General features: G+C 43.1%; 1 protein-coding gene across 7 annotated transcripts in view; it reads left to right on the top strand.

Moving 5' to 3' along the window:
- The first annotated feature begins 8 nt into the window (after positions 1-8).
- The window catches only part of ITSN1 (intersectin 1), an 86,892-nt gene continuing 79,116 nt past the window's right edge, over positions 9-7,784 (top strand). For 2 of the 7 annotated variants that reach the window (XM_083608830.1, XM_083608835.1), the window contains exons 1-2: positions 11-309; positions 1,526-1,680. The gene's annotated coding sequence lies outside the window, so the exon portion shown is untranslated. Of the gene's footprint in view, positions 310-1,525; positions 1,681-7,784 lie in introns of all 7 variants that reach the window. The other 5 variants (XM_083608832.1, XM_083608829.1, XM_083608831.1 and 2 more) reach the window with 5 other exon arrangements.

The raw sequence follows: 7,784 nt of genomic DNA, 5'->3' as shown, positions 1-7,784 counted from the left end.
GCCTCTCTTCGGGTTGCGCAGTCAGGCGGCGGGTGTGCGAGAGAGGGAGAGCCGGGCAGGTCGCTCCTCTCTCTTTCCCTCTCTCCGCCCACACGCGCCTCCCCCACCCCACTCCGCCCGAGACAGCGGCGGTGACTCTGAGGCGGCGGCGGCGGCGGTTAGAGCAAGAGCAGACGCGGGCGGGGATGGTGCGTCTCGGGGAGGCGGTGGCCTTTGCCGCTGCCACCGCTGGCTGCTGCTGCTCCTCCTGCCGCCCCTCCGTCCTTGCTGTGGGGGTGAAGAGGACACCCGAGACCCGACAGAGATGAGGTAGCGGCGTGAGGCGGCGGCGGCGGAGGGGACCCGCGGGCCAAGGGGCTCGGCAACGGGCAGGGCGAGCCTGGGGGGTCACCCTGGTGAGGGGAGCGCAGGCGCGCTGGGGAGAGCGAGGCGGGGAGGGACCCCTCCACCAGCCCCAGCGCACGCGCGCGGCCCTCTCGCCCTTCTTCGGGGGCCCCGCATTCGCCCCCGCCGCCTGCCCTGTTGTTATTCCCAATGTTATTCCTGGTTGGCGGCCCGTTTTCCCTCCCTCCCCGGTATGATTTTTGTCCGCGTTCTTCTCCCCCTCAGTCCGCCCCATTGCCCGGCCCACCCACCCCCCTCCATTGCCCGGCGCCCCTCTCTCCTTCCATTCGCCTCCCGCGCGAGAGGAGGACGATCCGTGGCCATTGACCCGGAGTGTGTGCCGGGAGCTCTTCGCCGGCGGCCGTGATTCCTTTAAAAAAAATCTCCTGATGCTGGTCTTCTGGCGCCGATAGCGGCGCCTTTGATTTCGTCTCCTGCTCCCGATCTTTTTGACTCTTATTTCTTAGAGGTGGGGAATATATATATATATATATAGCAAGCAGAAGGGAATAGTGTGCGGGATGATGAGCGGGCCCTACTTGTAGGGGGTGGGGAAGAGAGAGCTTATTTATGCCCGGCTCGGGCAAACGAGATTGCCTTGCCTGCAAAAGCAGCCGACGTCTTTGTCGTGCCTGTTTTAACAAACACGCTCTCGCTCGTGTCTGTTTTAACAAACTCGCCGGTAGACTGTCGGTGCGAAGAGATGCAACGAGAATCCGAGGTGGAGCATGCAGAAGTAACTTATACAGTAGTGTCCCTGGCTGAGATTGCTGCGCGCGGGCAGCCATGGTTTCCAAAGAGGAATCTCCGTCAGTGACATTCTCCGACTAAAAAAAAGTGTCTGGATTTTTGCATGAGGTTTGGCCTTGCACTTTCTAGCCCATGCACCTTTTTTTTGGCCTTCACAGCCCTGTAATGAAGGAAACATGTCCTCCACTTCAAAGATTGGCATTTAGCCTTGGAAGAAGCAAGGTCTTTATCACGTCACTTCTATTTGCTCTGAGTTGAACAGCAACATTTATTTGATTACATTTGTACCTATAGATAGTCTTCATCTTGGATGTGTTTTCCTCATAGGAAATTGACTACTGAGAACAAACTGCTTACCAATAATACTATATTAAATAATTTCTTCTTGTAGGCATTCCCAGCTGGAGTAAGTGTTCAGTAATGAAACAGCCATGAAAATGTGACATAGTGACTTCTTGCTCATAGCCATCCTTCACAAACAGTAAATGTTTTTTGGCTGCTTGTTAAAGACAAATATATATCCAGTTCAGTTTATTATGCTTGAGGGTAAGACCAAGGAAATAGTTAAATTCTTAGATCTCTTATGAAACTGTGAGCTCCTTTGGCAGGATTTAAGATGTCAGTATGATGCTGAAGTCCAAAGAGATAATTAGTTAGATATTAATACTCTAATCAAAGATGTGGGATTTATAGAGCATCCCAAATTAAATACAGTGGTACCTCTAGTTACAAACTTAATTCGTTCTGGAGGTCCGTTCTTAACCTGTAACTGTTCTTAACTAGAGGTGTGCTTTCGCTAATGGGGCCTTTTGCTGCTGTTGCACCACCAGCACACAATTTCCGTTCTCATCCTGGGGCAAAGTTCTCAACTCGAGGTAACTCTTCCAGGTTAGCGGAGTTTGTAACCCGAGGTGTTTGTAACTTGAGGTACCACTGTACTTATAAACAATAGTGTGTTGCAAAATGTTAAAAGCTATATCAGAGTGAATAGCAGAACCACAGTATGCTCTAGTCTAGAGGCTGGCTGTTGAGAGGTACTACCTAGCTTCCCAATTGACACATCCCAGCAATGATAAAAGAGAAATATGTACAGAACTTGCTGGGAGTTTGCTTAATGTGATAGCAAATTAACATCCCTCCCACACATCTCAAAGTAGCCCTCCAGGAAAACTATTTTTAATAAGGGCTCTTATTAGTTGGTTTGACCCTTATATTCTTAGTATATACTTTGTAGAAAATATTGAGGGGAAAATAGGTATTGGAAAGTTAAATATAATAGCAATGGATTCTGAAAAACAAGGCAAACAAGAAGGCATGTTCGTTGATTAAGAAATGACTGTGGTAGCTTAGTGATGGGGAAAAGGAGAGAAAATGGCAGAAAAATTAAATTCTCCATTTTCTATCTTTGATACTGATGGCATGAAAAATATTTTTGAACTAAATATATGGAAATAGTAAAACATAGACCAAACATTAGGAAAGCTTATTTGCAAGAATGGTACAGGATACTTGGCAAGATTTCAGAATTTATTTAGCTGCTCTACTGCTGAAGCTTGGGTGGCTTACAGGAAGTTAAAGCAAATATAAAATTATATTAAAATAGCTGTAACATACAGTAGAGTAAGATTCATTCATACCATAAAATATATTTAAAAGATCTAAAAGGCCCAAACAGATTATATAGCATCAAAAAGAATGCAGGAATAGCGACTGGTCAAGTTCTCCAGAGAGGGAATTAAGAGGCAGAGTGCCTTGATTGAGGGGACACTAAATTTGGTCACCATCTACCTTCTAGGACCAGTAGCCTAATGCCAAGCCAGATCAACTGTAGCAGGAGGAGATTCTTTAGATTCTCTGTTCCCAAGTTGTTTAGTACTTCAAAGGTTAAAACCAACACTTGACATTGTCCCATGAAAAGACTGAGAGCTGGTGTCTGGCTGTCTGAGAATTGGAAGTTCCATGCACCTAATTCAGTTAGGAAACCTGTTCCTGTATTTTGCATAAATTATAGTTCCCAAGTGGTTCTCAGAAGCAGCTCCTTGAACAATACATTGAAGTACTTTAAATAAGCTGTCAACAGAGCATGGATAGCAGCATTTTTTCATTGAATATTTTTCATAAAACAGGTTACCGTATTTTTCGTCCCATAGGGCGCACCGGCCCATAGGACGCACCTAGTTTTTTTGGGGGGGGGAATAAAGGAAATTTTCCCCCTTTATTCCCCCCCCCAAAAAAACCAGGTCGGGGAATCCAAACCAGGTTGGGGAACAGCGGGATGGCGGCGCTCCGCCTCCCCGCTATCCCCCGAGCTTGTGGGGCTGCCCGATATCTGCACGAAGCCCGGGGTGCGCTGTGCAGCGTGCCCCAGGCTTCGGGATGCAGGCTGCTATCCGCAAGCCTTGGGAGCCCGATGGGAACTCCCGTGGAGCTCCCAAGGCTTGCAGAGAGCTTCCTGAAGCCTGCATTCGCCCCATAGGACGCACACACATTTCCCCTTCATTTTTGGAGGGGGAAAAGTGCGTCCTATAGGGCGAAAAATACGGTAATATACAGTATTGGTATAGAAAGGAATACAGTGGTACCTCGGGTTACAGATGCTTCAGGTTACGGATTCCGCTAACCCAGAAAACGTACCTCGGGTTAAGAACTTTGCTGGTGACGGTGCAGCGGCAGCGGGAGGCCCCATTAGCTAAAGTGGTACCTCAGGTTAAGAACAGTTTCAGGTTAAGAATGGACCTCCAGAACGAATTAAGTTATTAACCCGAGGTACCACTATAACTGAGATTCATACATGATTACTCTAAAGTAATGTATTGGAACTTGCAACACAATCCACACAGCCTTTTCTGTGGCTACCTTGCCCCTTCTTTGATGGCCTCCTCTTACATTATGTGAATACTTAACTTCTTAGGAAGTTATTTGAACTCTAGCAGCTTTCATGAACTCTGGTTTTTTCCTATTTGACTCTTCGGAGTGTATTTAGTCTGTTTGAGAGTTTTTATTAAAAATGTATCAAATGAGGAAATTGAATTACATTCAAAAAATATGTTTGTAGCTGCTAGTTTAGATCTAGATGAGGTCAGTTGCCGTTAGAGCTCACTGAAATGGTGAGAAAAGTTAGTCGTGGGCATGAATTAAATGACAGTCAGGATTCAACTGTCTGCTTTTAATTGAGATGTGTGTTTGTGTGCAACTTCTTTGACTTGTTTTTGACTGCTTATATCTTTTTACTGTTTTATTTGGTTTGAACTTTTTGGAAAATGGGATAGAACTTATTTTAACTTACTTACATTTCTATGCATGTTTATTTGAAACTAAGTATTCAGTAAGGACAAGGATTGTGATCCTAGTCTCTAGGATTTATGTTTAGATTTATAGACTGAATTACTGCTGGAGGTGTCTAAATCTTGTGAGTTTGCATGTATAATGTATGTCCATAGTAGCATACACTGACATATACGTTACTGAAAGCCTATTTCTCCTCAGTTCCTGAAACTTAAGGAATAATAAATGAGAATGCATGCTTGTTGTTTCTGTGGTTTATAGCTAAGTATTACTTTTTAAATAAATCCCAACTTCTAGATCTGGTACTACAAAGATGGTGTGATTAAAATACTGGAAGAAATTCATAGTGCCCTATAAAGGCATCCATTTTGAGCAGATGCAAGTGTTATGTGAATATTGTATTTGATCTGGAAAAGACATTGAATGACCATTACGCACAGGGGTTTCATTCCCGGCCACTACGTCCATCAGCGGAGTACAGTCATACTTCGGGTTGAAGTAGTTTCGGGTTGAGCATTTTCGGGTTGCGCTCCGCGGCGACCCGGAAGTAATGGAACGCATTACTTCCGGGTTTCACAGCATGCGCAGACGCTCAAAATGACGTCATGCGCCTGTGCGGAAGCAGCGAATTGCAACCCGCGCAGACGCGGGTTGCATTTGCTTCAGGATGTGAACTGGGCTCCAGAACGGATCCCGTTTGCATCCAGAGGTACCACTGTATCTCAACACTTCTGTGTAACTAAAAGTGGGCCTGTAGTTTCGTCTAGATAGAAGGGAAAGCTGCCAGTGGCATGTGGAGGAAATGCTTATTTCTAGCAAGGCAGGCAAAAAGATGGAAATGGTCTAACTTAAAGGCCTCTTTAATTCAAACCATAGAACCATTGGCATTTAGGCTCAAGCAGCTCACAGACCGTTCGAGCTTGTATGATTAGTACTTGTATGCTCTCACTTTGGCAGTTTTACAGCAGTCATGTTTTCACACAGATGAGCTGTTTGAGAACAATTTCACCAGTGTATTAAGCCCAGAATCTTTGCTTCAGAGTTAACAGACAAAGTGTTGCTTAAAACTGCAGTAAAAGGAATTGATTGTTTTAGAGTCTCTCTTTAGTTGTACTCTAGTTGGACATTAGCTTTTTCCAGGTTTACTTGATAAATCTTCAAATGTCTGTTTTTTGCAAGCTTTTTAAGAAGTAATAATTTACTCAGAGCTATGTTTCATAGGAATCAATAGGGGATACCTGTAAGTAAATAGATAAAGCTCAGGGTTGTGATGCCAGTAAATAGGTCTAGAAAACAGCTAATAATTGAAACTGTGGTCCAGGCCAGATGTGATAAAACAAGCTACATTGAGCGAGCCACAAGGTTTGTTGTTAAGCCAAGGTTTGTTCTTGGTTTTCCAATCATAGCTTGTTTGAACAGAATATACTCTGATCCCTGGTTTTGATATATTGCTAAGCCAGATATATATTGCTTAGCTAGAAGGGAGTGGGCACAATCTCTGCATTTGTGGTGGACCATTAACTATGGTTTAGCATAATGTATAAACTTTGACATTGTGTTTTAAGTGTTATATTTCAATACTCTCTACAACAACATGATCTATAACATAACATCATAATCTATAACATAATTTTATTGGTATAGTGCACAAAATTCACAATATGATGGTACTTTAAACCAAATAGTGCTTATATGATGTCCTAAACTCAATATTGGTAGACATGCATCATACCAAACATTTCTAACTTTGCTTGTTAGCATTTAGCTACACATTTCTGTTTTTCCAGTAAAATTCTCTAAGCATACCTTGATTGTCTGCGTATATATGCAGCTAATTATGAAATATTTATTAGATGTATATGGCTTCCACTTCTATATTATAGTACAAATATCTGTCTGACCTTTATCTGAGGATAAGTTCTTAAGACCTTGTTCTTAAGACAGCTTTCTAAAGGTGAATTGTGAGTCTGAGATGAATCTGGCAAGGTTCCTAAGACGTCATTAGACTTGTAACTGACCATTCCCATATACAAATTTTATAGTAAAGTACCTTGGTATGTAGCTTCTGATCCTTGTTCTTTCTTTGACTTTGATTTTGATAAAGTGAAAATAAATGAAGATTCTAGCTTCAAAATGGGAATGACAGCTATTATATTAGACTATCATAATTGCTATTATGCTCTTGATTCGCTCCTGTGAGTGGGAGCATCCCTGAGCATAGCATAACATTTTTTAATTTCAGATTTCTTTTAGAAATCTAATTTCATTTTCCATGGATGAAAAGATTCCTTTGTCTATGTATGGCTTTTGAATCCAGTGGAGGGATCCTGCTGATGGAAGTGGAGACTATTTTTGCTAATCCCTGTTTCCCCTACACAGACCCCCTTCCACACACATCGTGTGGGTGGCCAGAGTATACTGGCTTTCAGCTCTGCAGTCCATAAGCAACCTTTACTTACCCTTCTCCACTAAATGCTTCTCTTGACATAAAAGCCAGCATCCTTGCACACCTTTTTGAATGTTTCACTAATGTAAAAAATACGAAGAGCACATGTAAAATGTTTCAACATAAAAAATTCATAGTGCCCTATAAAGGCATCCATTTTGAGCAGATGCAAGTGTTATGTGAATATTGTATTTGATCTGGAAAAGACATTGAATGACCATTATGAACAGGGGTTTCATTCCCGGCCACTACGTCCATCAGCGGAGTGCATATAAGCGTGCCCTGTTCTGCCCCCATTCCACCCATTTAGTGACATTTTTGGGTTACTTCCAGGTTTGAATGTGAGTCATTCAGACACACATTAATCAGTTGTTGACTATATGGCATATGTTGGCAGAAGGAAAAGCCTTGCATTGGGCAGACATAAATAAAAAGAAAATTCTCAAGAAAATTCCACTTACCATTCATCCTATATCTGAGGATAAGTTCTGCCCTGTGGATTAGTGGCTTCCATGTCTAGGAACTGGGTATGAGAGTTGTTCTAGGCAGGATTATGCTCCCTCTGAAAGATCAGGTATTTAGTTTGAGGGGAGTACTCTTGGATTCCACCTATTGCTGGAAGCACAAGTTTCCAAATCCAGCTGGTTCTCCAACTAAGGCTCTTCCTAGAAGGGGGTATCTTGGCCACTTTGCTTCATGCTATAGTAATTTTCTATATGGACTACTGCAGTTCATTCTACATGAGGCTGCCCTTGAAGATTGTTCAGAAGCTGCAGCTAGTACACTATGCAGCTATGGGGATCTTATTGGGTCTCTTACCTAGAGACCATATTGCATCAGCCTAGAAGCATTTGCAGTGGCTGCCAATTAGCTGTCAAGTCCAATTCAAGGTTTTAGTTTTGACATATAGAACCCTATA

The sequence above is a fragment of the Podarcis filfolensis genome (genome assembly GCF_964270895.1).
Source record: "Podarcis filfolensis genome assembly, chromosome: 4".
NCBI lineage: Eukaryota > Metazoa > Chordata > Lepidosauria > Squamata > Lacertidae > Podarcis > Podarcis filfolensis.
The sequence above is the reverse complement of the archived record's forward strand: the minus strand, read 5'-3'. Positions and strand labels throughout refer to the sequence as shown.